This window comes from Typopeltis vanoorti, chromosome 3 (assembly GCF_054136105.1).
Source record: "Typopeltis vanoorti isolate ZY-2024b chromosome 3, IOZ_Tvanoo_1.0, whole genome shotgun sequence".
Classification (NCBI taxonomy): domain Eukaryota; kingdom Metazoa; phylum Arthropoda; class Arachnida; order Uropygi; family Thelyphonidae; genus Typopeltis; species Typopeltis vanoorti.
The window spans coordinates 59,645,159-59,665,837 of record NC_143551.1 but is presented as its reverse complement, the minus strand read 5'-3'; the positions used below and the strand labels follow the sequence as shown (position 1 = coordinate 59,665,837).

The window sequence follows — 20,679 nt, the reverse complement described above, 5'->3', positions numbered from 1 at the left end:
TCCATTATATCTTCAATCGCCAGAAAAAGAGATCAGATCTGTACAAAGTAAATCATGTGCAACTTTACATACACACAAGAATCACATTTTCCTTACTTCTACCTATCAGTGTCCTCTGCATCACTTTGATAATCTGTAAATAATATTATTATTATTCGACACCTCCAAGGAGTCCAAAGACTCATCGAGGGAGGGCACCTACTCTATAAGTCTCCATCTCCACAACTCAATCCACCAACCCAATTAACCTCAACTACAATCATTATCATCTATACCAACGCCGTCTACTAACTCACCACCAGTATTTTCACAGACAATCACAAACATCCATGCCTACGGAGGGATTCGAACCTACAGCCTTCAAAATTTCAAAAATTCCTGGATCCCTTATCTCATAATTTACCACGTGCAAGATATCTTCAATTATTGCTGTTTATAATTACAAAGAAGCTAATCGTGTAATTTAATCTAATAATTAATCTTATCGTTTAATTTAATCGACTTGGTTGCTATGTGACAACAGTGCGTTTTAGAGCGCCCTCTATCTGAGCAACGGAAAAGTAAACGATGCTCCAATCACGCGCGACCATTTTAGTGACGTTTCCGCGTAGGGATACTTCACCGAATGCAATTTGTTCAGTTATCTGAAATATAATAATATGTGTCATTTTTATATAGTATAATAAAATAATTTTCCATAGTGATTTTTTATAAACAGATCAGGTCTTAAGCTAGAATATAATTTGAGAAACAGCTTAAAGCATTTGCAGGATTTTTAGCTTATTCCTACCCGCTGTTCTATTCGAAAAGAAAACGACGAGTTGAGAAAAATAGTACTATACATTCTCTAGAGATATGCTGTTGTTTGGAAAGAACTGTATAACTTATCTACAGCATTGTTTGCATTTTTTGTTCATCCACTGCCGCTATCTTCCACATGACTTGTTAGTACATAATGTGTTTACCAACTTTGGGGTATCACAACATTACAAAGCTTCACTTATTGCATTGATACTGTGTAGGTAGTCAATCACTCTTTTTTTGATGTAGAGATTTTAATACGATTAATTATAGAATCTGTTAATAGTAATAATCACGATGGGGTAGAAAATGGTTAAGGAATAAAATCATTCCTATCCAGGAGGTTTCCAGACCTCTTGCTTTGCTGATATATCATATTCAAGTTTGTCCAGTATGTATATTAAAATATATTTAGTAATGTCAGTAATATATTTTCAATAGTTATTGCAGTTGGATCTGTGATTTACTTCCGAACTGTGCTTCATGCAGTTCTTTTTTTACATCCAGTTCTGCCGTTTAAAAACTGACTATGAGTTATGTTTAAGTGGTTGCGTTGGCCACCAGTGATGAAGATATATGCACCGCGTTTTCATCTGGCGAGCACACCGAGAATGGCTGAACAAAGGATATCTACTTAATTAGTATTACAAGGAGTATAGTGTCTGTTATTAGATAAATGCCTTCTGTTTGCTCCGTTTTGAAAGTAAGGCAGGGATAAACTGCTAATATACAAATTTCCATTTCATTCATTTTACTGTCTTCTTATTAGAAATTTTATTCATTTGTTTTCCACAGTAGTTTCTGAATTATCTGACCCGCTCGTGATATGGACTTTGTTTGCAACTTTTTATAGGTGGAATTACCATAAAATTCACACGTCATACTCCAAGGACTCATCGTAGGGGGGGCACAAGTTTGATAACATATCATAATTTTGTGGATTACGAAGTCCGGTATTTTCCTTACTTTAAGTAATTAATGCGGTTTGATTGTTTTGATTATAAATTCCAGTATAATTCTTTTCTCTCTTCCGTAATAATAAGTATGTTTCGGGATATGCACACGCACCTCAAAATTTCTTCTGCAGTATTCTGTCGTCAGTTCAGAAATACAAATTTAAAAGCATATGTCATTTATTTAGCCAGCATCTTGATGCTGTTGAATACAAAATATCAAAAATTTACCATTTCGTACATCTTTCCAGTTAATATACCATGAAAAAATTCCAGTTATTTTATAATAAAATCGCTTATCTTTTATAGGTGAACTAATATATGAGTCCAGAATGATACATTTATGGTGTAGTTATGTTAAAGAAATCCATCTCTTATTATATTACTGAAGTTTGAATTAATAGTTCAGGAAGTTTAAGATTTTTGTATAAAATTTATCTCTAAGAGAGTTTTAAAGTATTAGATTCATTATTATTATTCTTATTTTTAGAAAAGTGAACAGTACTGTTAAACTAAGTTGCTTGGACAGGATTTTGAAAGGAAGTATAATCCCAAAGCATTGTAATTTTTCATGATGTATATCAGAATTGATGTTCATTCTTCTTAAATATCAAAAAGTTTGATATTTATGAATGAGCATAATGGGGGGGGGGGGGGAAGAAAAAAGGATTTATATTCATCACCATAAGTCATATATATATATATATATATATATATATATATTCTCACATTCAACTTTATATATATATTTTTAATAGATGGGAACTATGAGAGCTCTACTCCAATCATCTGGAATTTGTCCTTTTAACCAGGATGTCTGAATTATGTGGTGTAGCTACTGCAAAACTTTTATGCCTTTTGAGGTAACAAAACTTTTGAACATTTCTGTTCGAATATCATCTACTCCAGCAGCTGCCCTTCTGCATTTCAAGTTTTTGACTGCTTCTTGTACCTCAAGTATTGATATATACTCCTGTTTGCATTTCTCTTGAAAATTATCTATGATAGTTCTCTCATTGCATGTTTCATTTAAGTCTTTCAAAGTAATTACTCCAAACATCAATGATATCCTTATCTTCAATTTTCATGTTACCTTTATCATCTTTGATTCCTTTACTCATTACTCTTGCAGTACTCTTTCCTCCATTACCAAGCTTTTTCAATAGAACATTTTGCCACCTTCCTAATATTTACCTTCTATATTTTTACTAAAGTCTTCCCATGACTTTTGTTTAGCTACTTTCACACATAGCTTAGCTCTCTTACATTTTCCCCTGTATTCTTTTTACATCCACCAACTTAATTGCTAGGAACTTGCAGTATGCTTTCTTCTTTTCCAGGACTGCTTCTTTAACTTTTTGGGTCCAACATGGCATTCTGATTTTTTTTATCCTTACAGACAACTTCACATGCCCTCCCTAGCTGAATCAGTCAGTTTTCTTCAGAGTTTGTCACTGAGACTCTAAGGTTTAGTTCTTGTTTTCAAACCATTTCATTCTTTCTTTCTTCAATAATATTTGTATAGTCGAATCTACAGTTTAACTTTCTTTTTAAAACTTTTTTACACACTGTTCTTTTCAATGTGCTATTCAGTTTTATCCTATCAGTTTTATAATATGATGTTATAAATACTAGTTAGTTGTCAACCTGGGTAATCAGATATATCCCAGTAGTTTTTAATAATGGACCTGGTCAATTTAAAAGCTTTTGTTAATGCTGTGGCTAATTTTTTTACCCTGCTTAACTGCCAGTGTTGAATCCGATATGTCAATTATTTATATTTTGGTGTGTTTATCAGTCTGAGGCATAAAGGAAAAAAACTTATACATTAGTGTCAGATCATTTATTATTATATATTTATTAATGATACATGATCATTTTCACACACATTTTCAGTTCTAACACTTATGTTTTAACTATGTCTTAAATTACTATTATGAAAAAAGTCAAACAATTTCTGTGCCATTATAAACAGATGTCAAGAGTAAAATGTTCAAAATCAACATAAAAAACTGTTTATGACATAGCAGTGCTGTAGAATTGGCATTCCCTAAATAAAACTGACAGTAAAGTTTAAACTCTTCTGATTTTTTTCCATCAGCTAAAAATTCTCATTTGTTACAGATAGCAGACAAGTGCATTTTTCAATTCCAGGTTGTGAGAAAGAAAACTTTCCAATAAATGTTTTCCTTATAAAAGGAAAAAAGTTTGCATTTAAAACAGAGTAAAACTTATCCCTCGCATCCCAAGTCACAGTAGTCTTGCTTTTGTTTTATAATCTTGCACTCTTTCCTTAGTTATCAGAATGAAAGAAAAGCCTCTCACCTTCAAGTTCCTAATATATATAATTAAATTTGCTTGATAATTATATCAGAATGCAGCACATAGGTTGAACAGTATCAGCCTGAGAATTGATACATATCATGGAATTGGGTTCTTATCCAAATCACAAGTTCATTATTTGGCTTTAGTTACTTTCCACTTTTGTCATAATTTAATCCTAGTACATTGTACAGGTTTAAAAATGACAATATCCAGGCATGTAACTCACTTTTTGTTGTTGAATTTGTTCATTGAAAAAACTTGCATACTTTAGAGTGCATCCAGTTATGCTAAGCAGTCATTTTGTTTCCTAGTATCTTGCAAATGGACAGTTATTAAAACCAAAAACTCACTTATAAATGGGACCACAATGTGTATTAAAACATTGTCCCATTAACAAGTAATTTTAACATTTAACATTAACAAGTAATCCACCCACTTGATGGTTGTAAACATGCCGCCCATTAGTACCATGGGTAAGCTACATATACATAATTTTCATTTTTCTAGACATACAGGGAATAGTTTTTTTTTTTTTTTTTTTTCCTCTTCTCAAGTCACTTTGACCTTTAACAAGCATGTGCTGTCTCATACTGGATAGCAAAATTCATCTTTGAAAGACATTCACAAACATCTGCCTGAAGCATGAACCCATAACTTGTTTGTTGGAGAGCAGAAATGCTATCCATTTTGTCAACCAGACTGCTAAAATTACCAGTATCATATTTTCAAGTTTTTATCTTTTTATTATTAGCACTTGGAACATCTTTAAAAGTTGATAAATATGCTATTATTCCTTTTATATGGTTGGCCAAAAAAAGTATGCTGAAAACAGATCCCTCTATAGCCTGGTAATGGCTATAGAGGGATAAAGGCATTAGTAGAACATAAGGTGAATTTATGTGACAGATACTAAATAAATAAATCATAACTATTATCACTTTAGGCCTATAATCATGTCCTGTCAGGTGTCTTCTCCCTCCAGGAGATTGACTACCATGTGTCTCCACCATGTCCTATTCTGTGCCTCTCTGCTGCATTCCTCATATGAGAGATAGGTCCAGTCTTCTATATTTTTCATCCACTCCAGTCTTTGTCTTCCTCTCTTTCTCTTTCCCTCAACAGTTCCTTTGAGAAGTGTCCTTTGTAGGCAGTTATGTCTCAGAATATGTCCAAAATATCTGACTTTTCTCTTTTTAATTTCTTTCACCATGCTCCTGTTGATGCCTGCCATCTCTAGTACCTCTTCATTTGTCTTTTTTTCTTTCCATGATATTCTCATAATTCTTCGCAGCATCCACATTTCAAAGACCTCCAGTTTTTTCACACTCAGATTTAAGAGTGTCCATGTGTCTACTTCATATAATAACGTAGACCATATGTAGCATTGGAGATTCTTAGTCTTGTTTTCAGATTTAATTCTCTAGATGTTAGTAGATTTTTCATACTGTTGAAAGTTGACCGTGCGATTTCAATCCTTTTTCTAATTTCATCCTCTGTCCTGCCATTCTCTGTGATCAAGTGTCCAAGGTATATGTATTTTTGTACCTGTTCTAATTTATTTCCTTTTATATCGATGCATATTTTTGGTATTTTCTTTTCTCTTGAAATTATCATTTTGTCTTTTTAAAGTTGAAACTGAGGCCATACTTTTCCTATACTTGAGGGTTTCATCTATAAGAGTTTTGAGGTCATATTTGTTTTCAGCTAGAAGAACCCTGTCATCTGCATATCTTAGGTTCTTAATATTTTTGCCCCCTACAGTGATTCCTTTGAGGTTACTAATTTTATTAAATATTTCTTCTGTGTATAGGTTAAAGAGAATCGGAGAAAAGACACAGCCTTGTCTCACACCTTTCTGAACTGGGAATTCTTCTGAGGTCTCTGTATTTATTCTCAAAGATGCAGTCTGTTCCCAGTAAAGATTAGTTAATAGCCTAATGTCTTTTCCATCCATGCCTATTTCTGAAAGGATTTCAATTAAGTGTTCATGTTGGATATTGTTGAATGCCTTTTTGTAATCTATGAAGCAGAGGTACACGTTTTTGTTTTTCTAGATATCTTTCTATGATGGTTCTGACGTTGAAAATACCTTCTCTTGTACCTACATTTTCCTTGAAGCCACTTTGTGTATCATTTATTTCTATGTTTATTTTTCTTTTATTTCTTTCAAGAATAACGTATAGGAGGACTTTTGATACTTGACTGATAAGTCTGATTGTCCTGAACTCTTCACATCTTGTAGCTTTTGTTTTTTTCGAAATTGGAACAAAAATTGAGTGATTAATATCTTTGGGTAGAAATCCAGTCTCGTATATTTTATTGCATAATTTTGTTAGAAATTTCAGTCCTCCTTCATCGAGCCCTCAACCATTCTGCCAAGATGTTATCTGTTTCTGCAGCTTTATGTGGTTTTAGTTTTCTGACGGCATTTTCAACTTCACAGAGTAAAATGGATGGTCCTTCTAAATCAGTCTGTTCAGGAATATCATTTCTTTGTTGTTCATATAATTTCCTTGTGTATTCAATCCATCTTTCCATGAATTCTTTTTTATCCATTAGAATATGATCTCTTGAGTCTCTAATGACACTTGCATGGTTTGCTGTATTTGTCCTGCTTGTCATTTCTCTGATCTTTTCATGCATTTCTCTGCTTCTGTGTTTTCTATCAAGGTTTTCTATATCTATACATTTATATTTAATCCATTCCTCTTTGGCTTTCCTGCATTCTTTTTTTATTTCTTTATTCATGCTTTTATATTCAGGTTTGTTCTTTAACTTTTTTCTTTGTTCCATCAACGTCAGTATTTTTCATTCATCCAAGATTTATTCCTTTTCCTTTTTAATTTCGGGAGTGTATTTTTGGCTTTCATTGATGCTATTCTTGAATGTTTGCCAGTTCATGTTAATTTCATCAATTGCCATTCTATTTTCTGTGTGAGTTGTGGTGTCAGATTTGTTAAGGGATTCTGTGAATTCTTTTATAAAGCAGTCTTTAACTTCTTGGTTGTTAAGTGAGTTTGAATTATAAGTTTCTCTTATGAATGGTTGGCTTGGTATCTTAAGTTTTATTTTGATTTTTGCAGTCACTGGGTTGTGGTTCGATCCTATGTCTGCTCCAGGATATGTTTTTGTTTGTGTTATTGCATTTCGGAATCTTTTGCTTATTATTATATAGTCAATTTGGTTTCTATAGATGTCCCCAGGGCTTGTCCAGTATATAGTCTTCTGGAAGGATGTTTAAACAGTGTGTTGGCAATTATTAGGTCATTGGTTTCATAGAATTGAATTAATCTTTCACCTCTTTCATTTCTGATTCCAAGCCCTTGGTTTCCCATGCAAAATGAGATTTTTCTGAGCCCACTTTTGCATTTAGGTCACCCATTAGTATAATAACATCGTCTGACTTAGCACTGGAGATTGCAGTTTGGATGTCTTCATAAAATTGTTCCAACTCTTCACCTGGGTGATCTTGGGTTGGTGCATATGCTTGGATAATATACAGGTTGAATGGTTGTGTAGTTATTTTGCTGTTATGATTCTGTCATTTATGGGCCAATATCCCTGTAGAGATTTTGCAATTCTGTTACTTAGGACAAGCGCTACTCCATTAAGGTGTAAGTCACTGCCAGAGTAGATTATAATGTGATTTTTTCTTCTTATTATGCCTGTATCTGTCCACCTCACTTCACTGATACCTGCAATATCGGCCTTCATCACTTCTAATTCCTGGAGTAGGTTATCTAATTTGCCTGCCTCGTAGAGTGTTCTGACGTTCCATGTTACTATTTTCAAGAGCTTGCTCCTGGTTTTCAGACAAGGGATATCTGAGAATATCCTCCCTGGAGGGTTTGGGATATTATCTTCATACACTACCTTAGTAGTTCTTGTCTTACTATTCCCAGTTTCAAGCTCTTCTTCCCTGTAGCTATAAGAGCTGATGGTTGCAGGGGTCTCAACCATATCTCTAACTTCATATTGTGACATGGTGTGTTTCATGGTTGACAATGGATAAATACGTGGTGAGGCTCCAATCTCTTTCACGACGGCTGGCCACAAGTCCCTTAGATGTCGGGAGTGTGCCCTCGATGTGCCACACATCTTGCTGTCATGCCATTGATCAGTCAGTGTTGATTCTTCTGCCATATTGGCCATTCCAGACTTCGTGCACATAAGGGGTGACATTCCCTATTTACAGCATTCTATATTGCTGATATCCTCACTTAGTCCACCAGCCGAGATGGTTTACCGGGGTGTGGCCGCTGGTGTGCACTACCAACTTCTTGGAGCCATAATTGAGAGTTGAGTGTATGTGAGGTCCAGAGCCCAACATCCTGACCCTGAGATCAGCAGCTGACATCGATACTAAGGTGCTACCTCTCCATACACCCCATATAATCATGTATTCAAATAAAAATAATAGAGAATGTGGAAAAAAATTGTAAAGTTTTTCTGTAGTGGTTACTTCAGATTTTATTGGCACAAGAACAGCTTTTAAAGGGGTACAGTTGCTCATAAGATATTAAAAAACCCTCCATCCATTATTTCACTAGGCGTCAGCAGATGCTGATCTCTTTGCAGCACTTCAGTGATGTCATGCAAATTCTTCCAAGCATTCCTATCATAGAATTTCTTTGAGGCTTAGTTCTTTGAAGACCACTCACTCCAGACGAGCCATCCATTTCAATGATCTATCACTTCCTCTTTCTCCATGAATGTTACCCTCTATTATTGTTTTGAGAAGTCATCCTACCATTCTTTCGATGTGTAAAGTATTTCAGCTATCTTCTGTTACTACTCTTTTTAAGAAGTCAATCTTCTACCAATTCTTTCTACAACCCATCCATTTTCTGCCTTTCACCATATGAGATCAACCATATCCTGTAACACCACATCTCAAAAGCTGCTATCTTGCTCTTCTTTAAGTGGCAAGTTTCACATTCATAAGTAGCTACTAATACAATAGTTGTAGGTTGTATTCAGTTCTTGAGTAGTTATAGATCTTTTCTTCCAGATTTTAGATAAGCCTTATTCTGGCCATTTCTAACTTTCATCTGATGTCTTTTGAACAGCAATCCTTCACATTGATAATGAATCTCAGCATGATTCATTATCAATGTGAAGATTTGTTGATATTCAGATTTGGTGACTTTCTCAGTTATTTCTCCATTAAAGTACATTTGTTTCTTGGAAATTTCTCTGTCTATATTTTCTTTGAGAATCTTTGTCTTACTGGGGTTGAGTTTAAGTCCTCCATTCTTGCTGATCTCTCTCTATAAAGCATTCATCCCAGTTCTTCCCTGTCATCAGAGATAAGCTTTATCATCAGCATATCTCAGATTGCTGACCTATATACCATCTATTCTAATTCCTGTCTTCAGTTCATTCAGTGCTACATTCATGATATCCTCAACATAGATGCTGAACAACTTCCATTCCAAAAGTTACAGCAGTACATAAGATAAAAATAAATAGCTCCATAATTTCACAGTCGGAGATGTAAAGTGGCCATTTGCTATGTCAGAGTAACCATTTGGTCAGTCCATTCCTACACACCCTTAAACAATGTGCACTTTTGGTCAGTCCATTCCTACACACCCTTAAACAATGTGCACCACCATCATCATCATGCTTGTGCCATAAGTTGCTACAGATGTACAGGTCATACAGTGAAACCTTGCTGACAGTTCATTCTGTCACTGAGGTTGCATTTATGTCATAAGAACTGATATCTCATGTCAGAGAATACAAAACCTTATTCTCCCTCTTTGATTTACTTTAGCTAAATTTTTCTACCAAACCACGTTGCATTAATTTCTTATATCTATCATTCTCTAAATTCAGATAACCACTCTGGCCTCTTTGAATACCTGTCTCTAAAACTTGATTTAGAGGAACTTTAATAAATAGTAAATTTAAAGAAGAGAGACCATCTTCTTTAAGGACTTGACTGCTTAATTCAAATTGCCATCCTTACTCCAGTGCAACTGGTCAAGCAGGTAGAGAATGGCATGGTATTTGCCATTAGCAGCAACATAACACAGATAGTCCCTCTTATTACTAGAATGCCAGACAATCCCCACCATCTTACAAACATCCCCAACAACCTCTCCTTCCAAATACACTGTGGATGTCAGTTCTCTTGGTAACTCAGACTGCCACCTGATCCAAGTTCTTTGCATTTTAGAACTTACACCCAGCCATTCTCAGTCTCGTATCCTCTGGCATTATGTTAATGTCGATCATTACAATGGGATGATCTCTCTGTGACTGCTGCTTCATTTCTCCTGATCTTAATACCTGCTCAGAAAAATAACAGAAATAATTTTAACTAGAATGAAGTCCTTCATTACTTACTGCTGCCAAAATTCTTAACTATTATCCAAGTCTTGGTTTTTTAACAAGTGTTCCAATCCAGTCGATGAAAAAAATTTAGTATATCACAAATGGTTTGAGACTAAGCATCACCCTCAGCCCACGTTGCAGATTGTAACAAAAACTATCGATAAAACTAAATCCAATTTTGAAAGGACCAAATACCACAAACTTGCCTCTTATTCTAATAGCAGTGAAGCCTTCTGGTCCATATCCAAGGCCATGGGCTGCAACTTCTGCCTAATCATGCTTCCATCACTCGCATCCATTCATACTATTGTAACAACATTATCCAAAGATCAAGGTTGACTTTTTTTTTTATGTGACTCCCACTCATAAAAGGTTGTAAACTTATAGTACATTAGTACCATATCATAAAATAGTACATCTATTTTTATTAATTTTATATATTTTTTTAATTACTTTTTTATCTAGTTCAGAAACCCTGCTCTGGAAACCAAAACATGGAACTTTTTCAAGCCACTTCATGCCTTCAATAAGCAGGGCAGTGGTCTCACACCAGGCAGTGAAATTCTCCTCCTACCTAAAAACTGTTGGAGAGATGCCAGGTATATTGGTATTGTGCTTCTATTCCAATTCCATTCATTGATTTCATCGATGACCATGGGAAAGTATTCTTCCCCCATACACCTGGAATGAGTATGCACACACGGAACGAGTAGTTCTAGCAAGACCTATTCACTCCATCGCCCCCCCCCATCTAGTTTTCTACCTGGCCAACTTGGACATGAACAAGGCATGTGATCCTAATGGCATACCCCTTGTTTTGCTAAAAACCTTGTTTTCCAGAATTGGCACCTAACCCATATTGCCTCTTCAATCTTTCCTACTCGACTGACATCTACCCTACTTGGAAAACTCATTCCCAGTCACCCAACAAACTATCATCCAGTTACTTACAAACCATTCGCTCAAAAACCACAAAGAAGGTCGGGCTAACATCACAGAAAGTTCTCACTGCTACAGAGTTCATCAAACAGTGACTTGCTCGTTCATTTCTGTGCATGTGTGGACATTGACTCATAAGTGGGATGATGATATTCTACCATCTATGAAGTATATGGAACATATTTTAATAAGAATCCTTTCTTTCAGGCTTACACGGTGATCAGAATACATTGTGGAAAATTATGGACACAACTACCGTGTTTGAGTAAAACTTTAGTTTAATATAAACCAAAATCAACACTCGACGTTTAGACCTTCACATCAAGGTCATCTTCTGGAGCATATACACTATACACAGCGAAACAAGCTGCACTACAATCTACATGGTTTGCTAAAGTTACTGACCAACCATTACAACAATTATTGGCTTGACCTCTGGTGAAAACCTTTACTACATCAATGCTAGTCCTATTATTATTATTATCTTTTGGTTATAAATTACATTGTGCTGGAGAGCAACATGTTTGTTTATATGTGTGTGTGTTCAGTGGCATAGCTAGAGCAGTTGCCGCCTGGGGTGGTCCCTGAGTTTGCCGCCCCTCTCAATACACAGCAAAAATACTACAAAAAGTCAAAACGACGTATAGTGAAATAAATTGAAACACCATGTTTATTTTTGAAGTAGAACTTTAATTTCGACATTCTAAAATGTTATTTTTCTTGCTTTTCTGTTAGCAAAATCGTCGATGACTTTGGCGAAGTCTATTTCATAGTAATGTAGGTAATTCTTAATCAAATTTTAATTTAAAAAAACTCCTCTCACAACTAGCAACACTTACAGCAATTGTGAGGAAAATTCGCAGTAGTATTACAATATTTGGAACTGAGTTCTTGAGACTGTATTTCAGAATTAACTGCAAAAGTTCAAAAAGGTTCAAAGTGTGGACCGCCCCCTCCGCATCCCCCCCCAGCTACGCCACTGTATGTGTTGAGAAATATTGACTTGGTTGTTTTGATACATTTGTATAAAGAGAATTTAATGACTGAAACCGAGAATAATTGTAACTGTTTAATGGTATAACACACTACTAGTTTCGGCTTTTGACAGCCTTCTTCAGGTGTCTGCTGGGATAGCTCCAAAAACATCTTTCATTGCCATGATGAGTTTGAAAGAAAAATTGTGAAGTCCAGAGAAATCATCCTTAATCATGAACATTTAAATAACAATTTGAGCTACAACCTCCCAGATAGCCATTCTCCTGTTGTTCAGTACTGGCATTCACAAGAGACTGCAAGCATGCACTTGCCAAACAATGCCACGATTGAAAGAACAACTTAAATGTAACTACGTGTTTTTCATGTTAATTATGTACTGCAATTTTTTCCTGTGTTTCTCAGTTTTTTTTAAACTTCAGTGTTTTTATTGCTGTTTCCTATTTTTAAAAGACACCTGAAGAAGGCTGTCAAAAGCCAAAACTAGTAGTGTGTTATACCATTAAAACCTTACAATTATTCTCGGTTTCAGTCATTAAATTATTTTTATACAAATATATATATATATATATATATATATATATATATATTAAAAACATGATTATGCATATAGATTTCAACCAATTGGTATGGAATAGTTTCCAATTCTAGCTGAAGGTTGTTTGCTTAAAGTCCTCAAGTATGCTAGATACTAAGTATTATGTAGGCAGAATATGTGCCATCCAGATTCTTGGAATTTTCATGCCACCATTATTGTTGATATTAGGGTGGTTAATCAGAATTTTGCAGGCTTCTTTAAATTTTCTTTCATACCAAGTTTTTGTATTGTAAAGAGCTGTACTTTTCCAATCAATTTGGTGTAAGGTGTTGAGAGCGTGGTCTGAGGCCTGCTTCACCAAAATTGCTATATTTAATGTGGCTTGTGCGTTACCTTATATCGGTGAAACTGGACGTACAATCCCTATACATAAAAAAAAAAAAAAAAAAAAAAAAAAAAAAAAAAAAATTTTGGTGAAGCAGGCCTCTCAGACCACTCTCTCAACACCTTACACCAAATTGATTGGAAAAGTACCTGCTCTTTACACCATACAAAACCCTGGTATGAAAGAAAATTTAAAGAAGCCTGCGAAATACTGATTAATCACCCTAATATCAACAATAATAGTGGCATGAAAATTCCAAGAATCTGAATGGCACATATTCAGCCTACATAATACTTAGTATCTAGCATACTTGAAGACTTTAAGCAAACAACCTTCAGCTAGAATTGGAAACTATTCTATACCAATTGGTTGAAATCTATATGCATAATCATGTTTTTAATATATATATATATATATAAACATGTTACTCTCCAGCCCAATGCAATTTGTAACCAATAGATAGATGATAATAATAATAATAATAGGACTCTAGCATTGATGTAGTAAAGGTTTTTCACCAGAGGTCAGGCCAATAATTGTTGTAACGGTTGGTCAGTAACTTTAGCAAACCATGTAGATTATAGTGCAGCTTGTTTCTCTGTGTATAGTCTATATGCTCCAGAAGATGACCTTGATATGAAGGTCGAAATGTCGAGTGTTTGATTAATTTTGGTTTATATTAAACTAAAGTTTTACTCAAACATGGTAGTTGTCTCCATAATTTTCCAAAATATATTTTAATAAGAAATCTGAGAGACAAATGGCTCTAGACTAAGCATTAAGTTGGACATGCTAAAATAAGATTTGTTTGCTCACAGTGATAGTGACTCCTCTATGGGCGAGCCTATCCCAAGTTCTGTTATTGTGAATAATAGTAAAATACTGCAGTGTGGTGTCATTATTAGGTTTGAGATATGCTCCTGCGGACAGAAGCAGGTATATATTCTATAAAAGGACATTGCATCATTGTCTTTTGGCGAAATCCATGACAGTTCCATTGTTATTTTTCCAATTTTTGGAGAGGAGGGGGATTTACCTTTGTATAGTTTTTTTTTTTTTTTCAGAACTTATTTTTAGCACTATTACAACACCAAATGAACTAAGTTATAAAAAATATGTTTATTATAATTCAGTTCTTGTGGTGTTGTAATACTGTTAAAAATAAGTATTTATGATAAGTTACAAACTTTGGACAATTTATGAATCCAATATGTATACAGTAGAAACAAAAATTATGAAATTTAAATTTTCAATAATAAAAAAAAAGTGAGATGACTTTTGTTTCACCCAGGAAGAAGTTAGCTCAGTGAAATCTGGTTCTATATTTGTTATCTTTAGCAGTAAATCAGGTTCCATCTTGCATTTTGAGTTCCACAAGCATAGGAAACCTAACTTCGAGTGTATGACCTGTACATCTGTTGCAACTTATGACACAAGCATGATTTAGCATGTATAGATGCACACACATGGAAACAATCACTGATGACCATTACAATTTAAGATGTGAATGAATCCAAAATTTAGCAGAGAGTTCTGATCGCATGGCTGCAGACGGTTCAAACCACATGGTTGGATCATGATTGTGTCATTAATCAGAGGTGATCCTATCATTGGTCAGTCCATTCATACCAACACATCAGATACATTTTAAAATTCCTTTGGAATTTATTATTTATTGAAAAATTAATTATAGAATAAACCTGCACTTCTTTGTGATAAAGTGATGGGGGGGGGGAACAGTAATCAGAAGGAAAAACAAGTGCCTTGTACCTACTAAAGACCTTTCAAGAACCCCAGGTGTCCATGCACCACACTTTGGGAAATGTTACATTAGAAGATCCGAGATGGCACTCCAGTGAAGTTACATTCACAATGAATATGAAGATACTAGTATCCAGCTTCCTTAGCATTGGGACTAGAAGAGTGATGGTGAATTATCTGCTGTGGTTTGGCAATGGACCATCTTTCCTTTACCATTAAAACTCTTTTGTAAAGAAAATACTAGGTGTTGGTTATTTGTAATACTGCTTCACAGTATAAATATAACATCTGTCTACATAGAGATAACATGATACCAACTAACTTGGTCAAAAGAGATCAGATAAAGGTTCCTCACATCACCGATGGGAATCAAACCCAGGTCTTTCCGACCAAAGGGCTTCGTCTATACTGACTGAGCTACGGAGGCTCATCACTGCATGCTTTAAAATAATGTTTCAGGAAATTCATTTCATTTTTGACAGACCAGGATTCTCTGTTTATTTAAACCGTAGTTGTTGCCTGATACCTCTATGTAGAATTGTCATTAAAAAAAAAACAACTATGTATTATTTGTACATCCATCCATTGTTTTCTTTTTCTTCTGTTTTATGGTGCGATAGGCATTTTGAGATTTTTGGATAATATATGGCATGCAATGAGGATGTTGCAAAAAATAAACATTAGATTTTTTAAATGAAGGACTTCATTCTGACATAAATGCATGTATAACAGTAGGTCAACATTGGGGAACATCATATCCACATAATTATCAAAGGTGTTTGTGCTTTTGTCTCAGTGTGGCATGAAGGCATTTTTGCCTTGAAATTGGTGTCAAGGATCTTTGACAGAGAAACTTTCAGTATGAACATTGCTGTCCATTACATATTGATTGCCAGCTTGTTCCTTCAATTGTTTAAAGAGATGAAAATCAGTGTGATCAGGACTTTTTTGTAATTGGTGGGCCAAACCTTCCAGTTGTAGGACTAATTTCTGTGCATGCAATTGGAAGAGCGTTTCCCAGCATTATTGATGACAACTTCATGTAGCACCTAAGGTTGTTTGTGACAAATAGCCAGCCATAACTGATCTAGCGTATTGCAGTATCTTTTACCACATTATCATCCCAGTTATGAAACTCATCCAGAAGCACACCTTCAAGAACCAAACTATTCCAAAAGTTATTAGTTTGGCTCTTTGCTGATGGCATTGCTTTAACTTTTATTTATTTTAATTTTTTTTTTGGGGGGGGGGGGAGAGTATTTTATCCCAGAATTTACTCTATAAACTTTTACCAAGTGTGGTGCTTTTAACATATGGAAACCATAATCACACTGTGCTCCTCTGTGTTTCTAACCATGACTTCTATAATCATGTTTCTAATTTGCTGTCTTGTAAGTAATATTGTAGCCATATTTGCTCATGTAGTCCTGTCATATGGTAGCCATATGAACAAATAGGCAATGTACCACTTTTTTTTAGATCTCGCAGGAGAAACCTTCTTTCTCCTGTGAGTTACGTATTTAAAAAAAACATTTCCTTTGAAACTTTGGAACATTATTGTATACTCTTCTTCTCTGGAATTGTCTAATTGACCTCCAACTCTTTCTCCTGTATTTTTAGGATGCAAGTGGTCATGACATGTACATAATTCTAGGTCACAAATTGACCTAAATTTGATAATCACATGTATAGTCCAGTGTGATAATTTTCACATAATAGTAACTTCTCAGTTTATCCTAATTCAGATTTTTAATGGATTAAGATCAATGGGAAGTGAATTATCAATGCAGAGTGGGGGGGGGTTAGTGAAGAAGCTCTATTCAGAAAAGAGCATAGAAAGAAGCAAATGACTCAGCCCCCCCCCCCCATTGCTATGTTGTGTTTAATATGAAGGGGTATTTCAAATTATTAGTCATTTAAAAAAAAAAAAAAATGTCTGCTGTACTTGGAGTAACTGTAATAAAATCTTATTATACTATACCTTCCGAGGCCAGAGATTACCAGGGAATCATACAACCTTATAACAAGATTTAAATTAGATTTCAAAATTTTATCTATGTGTGTAAAATTTCTGTATTTCACATTTCTTTAGATTTTAACCCTGGATTATTATCATTTTCAGAAATGACATCATCTTTAAAAACTTAAATTGAAAATAACTTAAACTTAACAGATGATCTTAAAAAAACATTTATGGTTTTTAATTATGTATTAAATTTTAAAATGCTGATTTTTTTTTTTTTTTTTTTCATAATGTTTATATAGAGAAACATGTATAGTTAAATGTTATATCATAGAATAGAATGTAGCTGGATTGACCTTTATTTTATAAGCAGATAGTAAGGAGTGCTTTAAGATAATTTGCTTGTGGGATCTTTCTCAAAACACTCTTTCGGGTACTTTTCAGTACCATAATTTCCTAAAACTGACCAGTATGATACTCATAAGTGTTTTGAAATACATTATTCCTAAATCATCCTTTTGCAGCTTCTTTGACTTGTACTTATCTAAATTTACTCCCACTTCATTAATTGTGAAATAAGTTGTAAAATTTGCTGTACATGCAAACCATTTAGTTGCAAACTTTAATAATTTATGATGTAAATTATTTATAACTTTCATAAATTTTACAGTTGGAATGTTTCTGTGGTCTCCCTGAAATAAGTAAAAAGATATTCCAGTAGTGTATATTAAATGCAGCTATAAAAAAGATTGATGAGATTTTTTGTTCACTCATTATTATTATTATTATTATAATCAGACCTCTATGGAGTCAAAAGATTCATCATGGGAAGTCGCATGTTTATAACCTGCCTTAAATATATTCATCTGTGCTCTCATTACACTCAGGCAATGTGTTTTGATCACATACCACTCTCCATGCAAAAACATACTCTTCACTCCTTACTCACACCATCTTTACAGCTTTCAGAGATAGCATCTTATTCTTGACTGTCTCCTGCCATTCTGTGAAAAACTTCATTCACATTAATCTGGTAATAATCCCTCTCTTACCAACTTATGTCTAAGTCATATCCCTTTCTCCTCCTCCCTAATCACTAAACTTCAAATTGCATTTCTTCAATCTTTCTTCGTACTCAATATATCAGAGACTACAAACCATCATCTCTGGACCTTTTCTATCTCTTCTTTCTTTTGAAAATCAGGTGTCAAATCTGTGCACAGTAATTCATATGCAGTTTGGTCAAAGCCTTATTGCCATGATCTGCTGTGCTCTGTTTGCAACAACGATCTCCAGAGTGGTTGTGGCAATTTTAAAGTTGGTAAGAATTTGCAAACAGAAATGGGTTGACAGATGAGCTATATTTTTAAAGGAAGAACATGGGTTTATTAAAGAGGTCATCTCTGAACAATTCACTCATATGTTATTACAGTGTTACAGCTGAGTTGGGTAAAGGGAGTGCTTTCTTTCAGTGTAATTGATCAGCGAACAGCATTCATTATATTAGATTTATGAACTTACTACTGTTTGAGTTAAAAGGCTTTAATAACATTGAAATTCTATTTGACCATGATTTATTAAGGTCATCTTCAGGAATGTACACATGTATGTAAATACTACATTGAAGTAAGTAGCACTCTAATCTTGTAAGCTACATAATGTCTGAAACTAACCTTCTTCATTAACCTATTTCCTGATCTCTTGCAGAAAATGAATAAATTAAAAATAAAAGAATTGCATCAGCCAATCAAAAAAAATTCTATTTGTGATATCTAGTTCTTAAACTTGTATAGTAAAACTTGCCACTTTATATTACTGTATTTATTCACAACACAGTCCTGTTAATTCTTTGTCTGACCATTATTATTATTATTATTATTATTCAGGATCTCCTTGGAGTTGCAAGATTTTTCTTTGGAAGCCTATCTTAGACAACAAAGTCTATCATACCACTCCTTAAACTCATTCAGTGTTCATGCTCTCACTACCCTATCATGAAACAGATTCCATGGTCCAGCCAACTCATGCAAAAAAAAGCCACTCTTTGCCCTCTTCTCACCACTTCCATTTGTACCTTCCAAGGATAGCTCCTTGTCCTCATTCCTTCCCTTTGTTTTATCATACAAAAGATCTCTACATTGAGCCCTGTACCTCACAACAGTTTCAATCTCTCAATCATCACTTTTTCTCCCTACCAAACTCTGTCCAGCCTATTCAAATCCTCCTAAAGGGCCACTGCATCACCACTATCACTAATAATCCTTCCCAGCTTCACATCATCTGCAAACAACTGAATATTTTCCTTCAATCCACTAACATTTTCATTGATATAATTGTTAAATGATACAGGTCCTAGTCTGAGCCCTGTGGAATATAGTTGTTGCATTTAGTCTGTTTAAACGTGGCTCTTCTGTTGACCTTTGGTACTTTAGACTGATTAAGTACCAAATGACAGTAACAAAAATAATGACTATCACAGCAGTATTGACTACTTCAAAGCAGACAAAGTAACTCTGCAATAAAGAAAGGTCAGCAGAAGAGCAAAGTTTTTATGGACTCCAGGCTAAATACAAACATAGAATTAATAGAGCTAAGCTGTTAATGAATATAGTAATATAAAGTGGTAAGACTAACTATAGAGGTTTAATAACTGGATGTCAAAAATAGGAATTATAATTATAGGACTATTCTAATTTTTTTTTTTTTTTAAATTTATATTTTTTACCATAAGAGGTCAAGCTAGGCAGGTTTATTAGCTTTAGATGTTATGTAGCTTACAATAGTACAGTGCTTGTGGTTTCTTTAATGTTGTGTATGTGTGTGTTCTTGAAGATGACCTCAATATAAAGGTGAAAATGTAGAATTTTAATGTTTTTAATTTATATTATCAGAATATGTTGTGAAAACTGGGAGTGTTAAAGATTTTAAGATTCAATATGAAAAATACATGGTTGAGTGAACCTCCCAAGATGAGTGTGACTTTATGGAGATTAATATGGTGATGATAATAATTTCAAATGGTAGTTGAGGCCATAAAATCTAAATCTAACATAATGGATAAAGGGAAAGGATATATTATGATACTATTTCACTTTGCTAATGAACTTGATAGGATGCCATGATATGAAATTAGAATATGAACTGTATTGACATAAGTGGGTGGCAGATGGACTAGTACCAGAAAGTAATATATAGGGGGATACAAATCTGTCAGATTTAAGGTGACCAGTAGTGTATTTCAGGGATCAGTCAGACTATTGTTGTTCACTCTATACATTAATGATATTAGTAAGTACCCATCAGGAGATGTGCAGTTGTTTCCTGATGATGCAAAGATAAGCAGGTCAATTAGGGAATCTACTGAAATAAAGCGCTTACAAAATGATTTGAATATGCTGAAAGTGTGGGTAAATGATAATGACTGTCAATGTTAGGAAATGTAAAATTATGCACTTCGACACAATAAGATTACTAATGAGATATTATTTTTGTGGGATTATGCTTGGAGAAACTGAGGCTGGGGATCTTGGAGCTTTGGTGGATAGGAAGTGGAAGTTCAATGGTCACAGAGCAAAATTACAAACACAATTCAGAGGTGGCAATGCTGAAATGAACATTGACATGAAGGATAAGGAAGTTATTTTGCCTCTTTACCAGGTCATCATATGACTGCTCCTGG

General features: G+C 34.4%; 1 long non-coding RNA gene across 2 annotated transcripts in view; it reads left to right on the top strand.

Moving 5' to 3' along the window:
* Nucleotides 1-841: 841 nt before the first annotated feature.
* Nucleotides 842-20,679, top strand: part of LOC150108185 (uncharacterized) — a 36,193-nt gene continuing 16,355 nt past the window's right edge. The window contains exon 1 of one of the 2 annotated variants that reach the window (XR_016548121.1): nucleotides 842-1,018. This is a non-coding gene — a long non-coding RNA (uncharacterized LOC150108185). Of the gene's footprint in view, nucleotides 1,019-1,415; nucleotides 1,505-20,679 lie in introns of those variants that run through there. The other variant, XR_016548120.1, reaches the window with a different exon arrangement.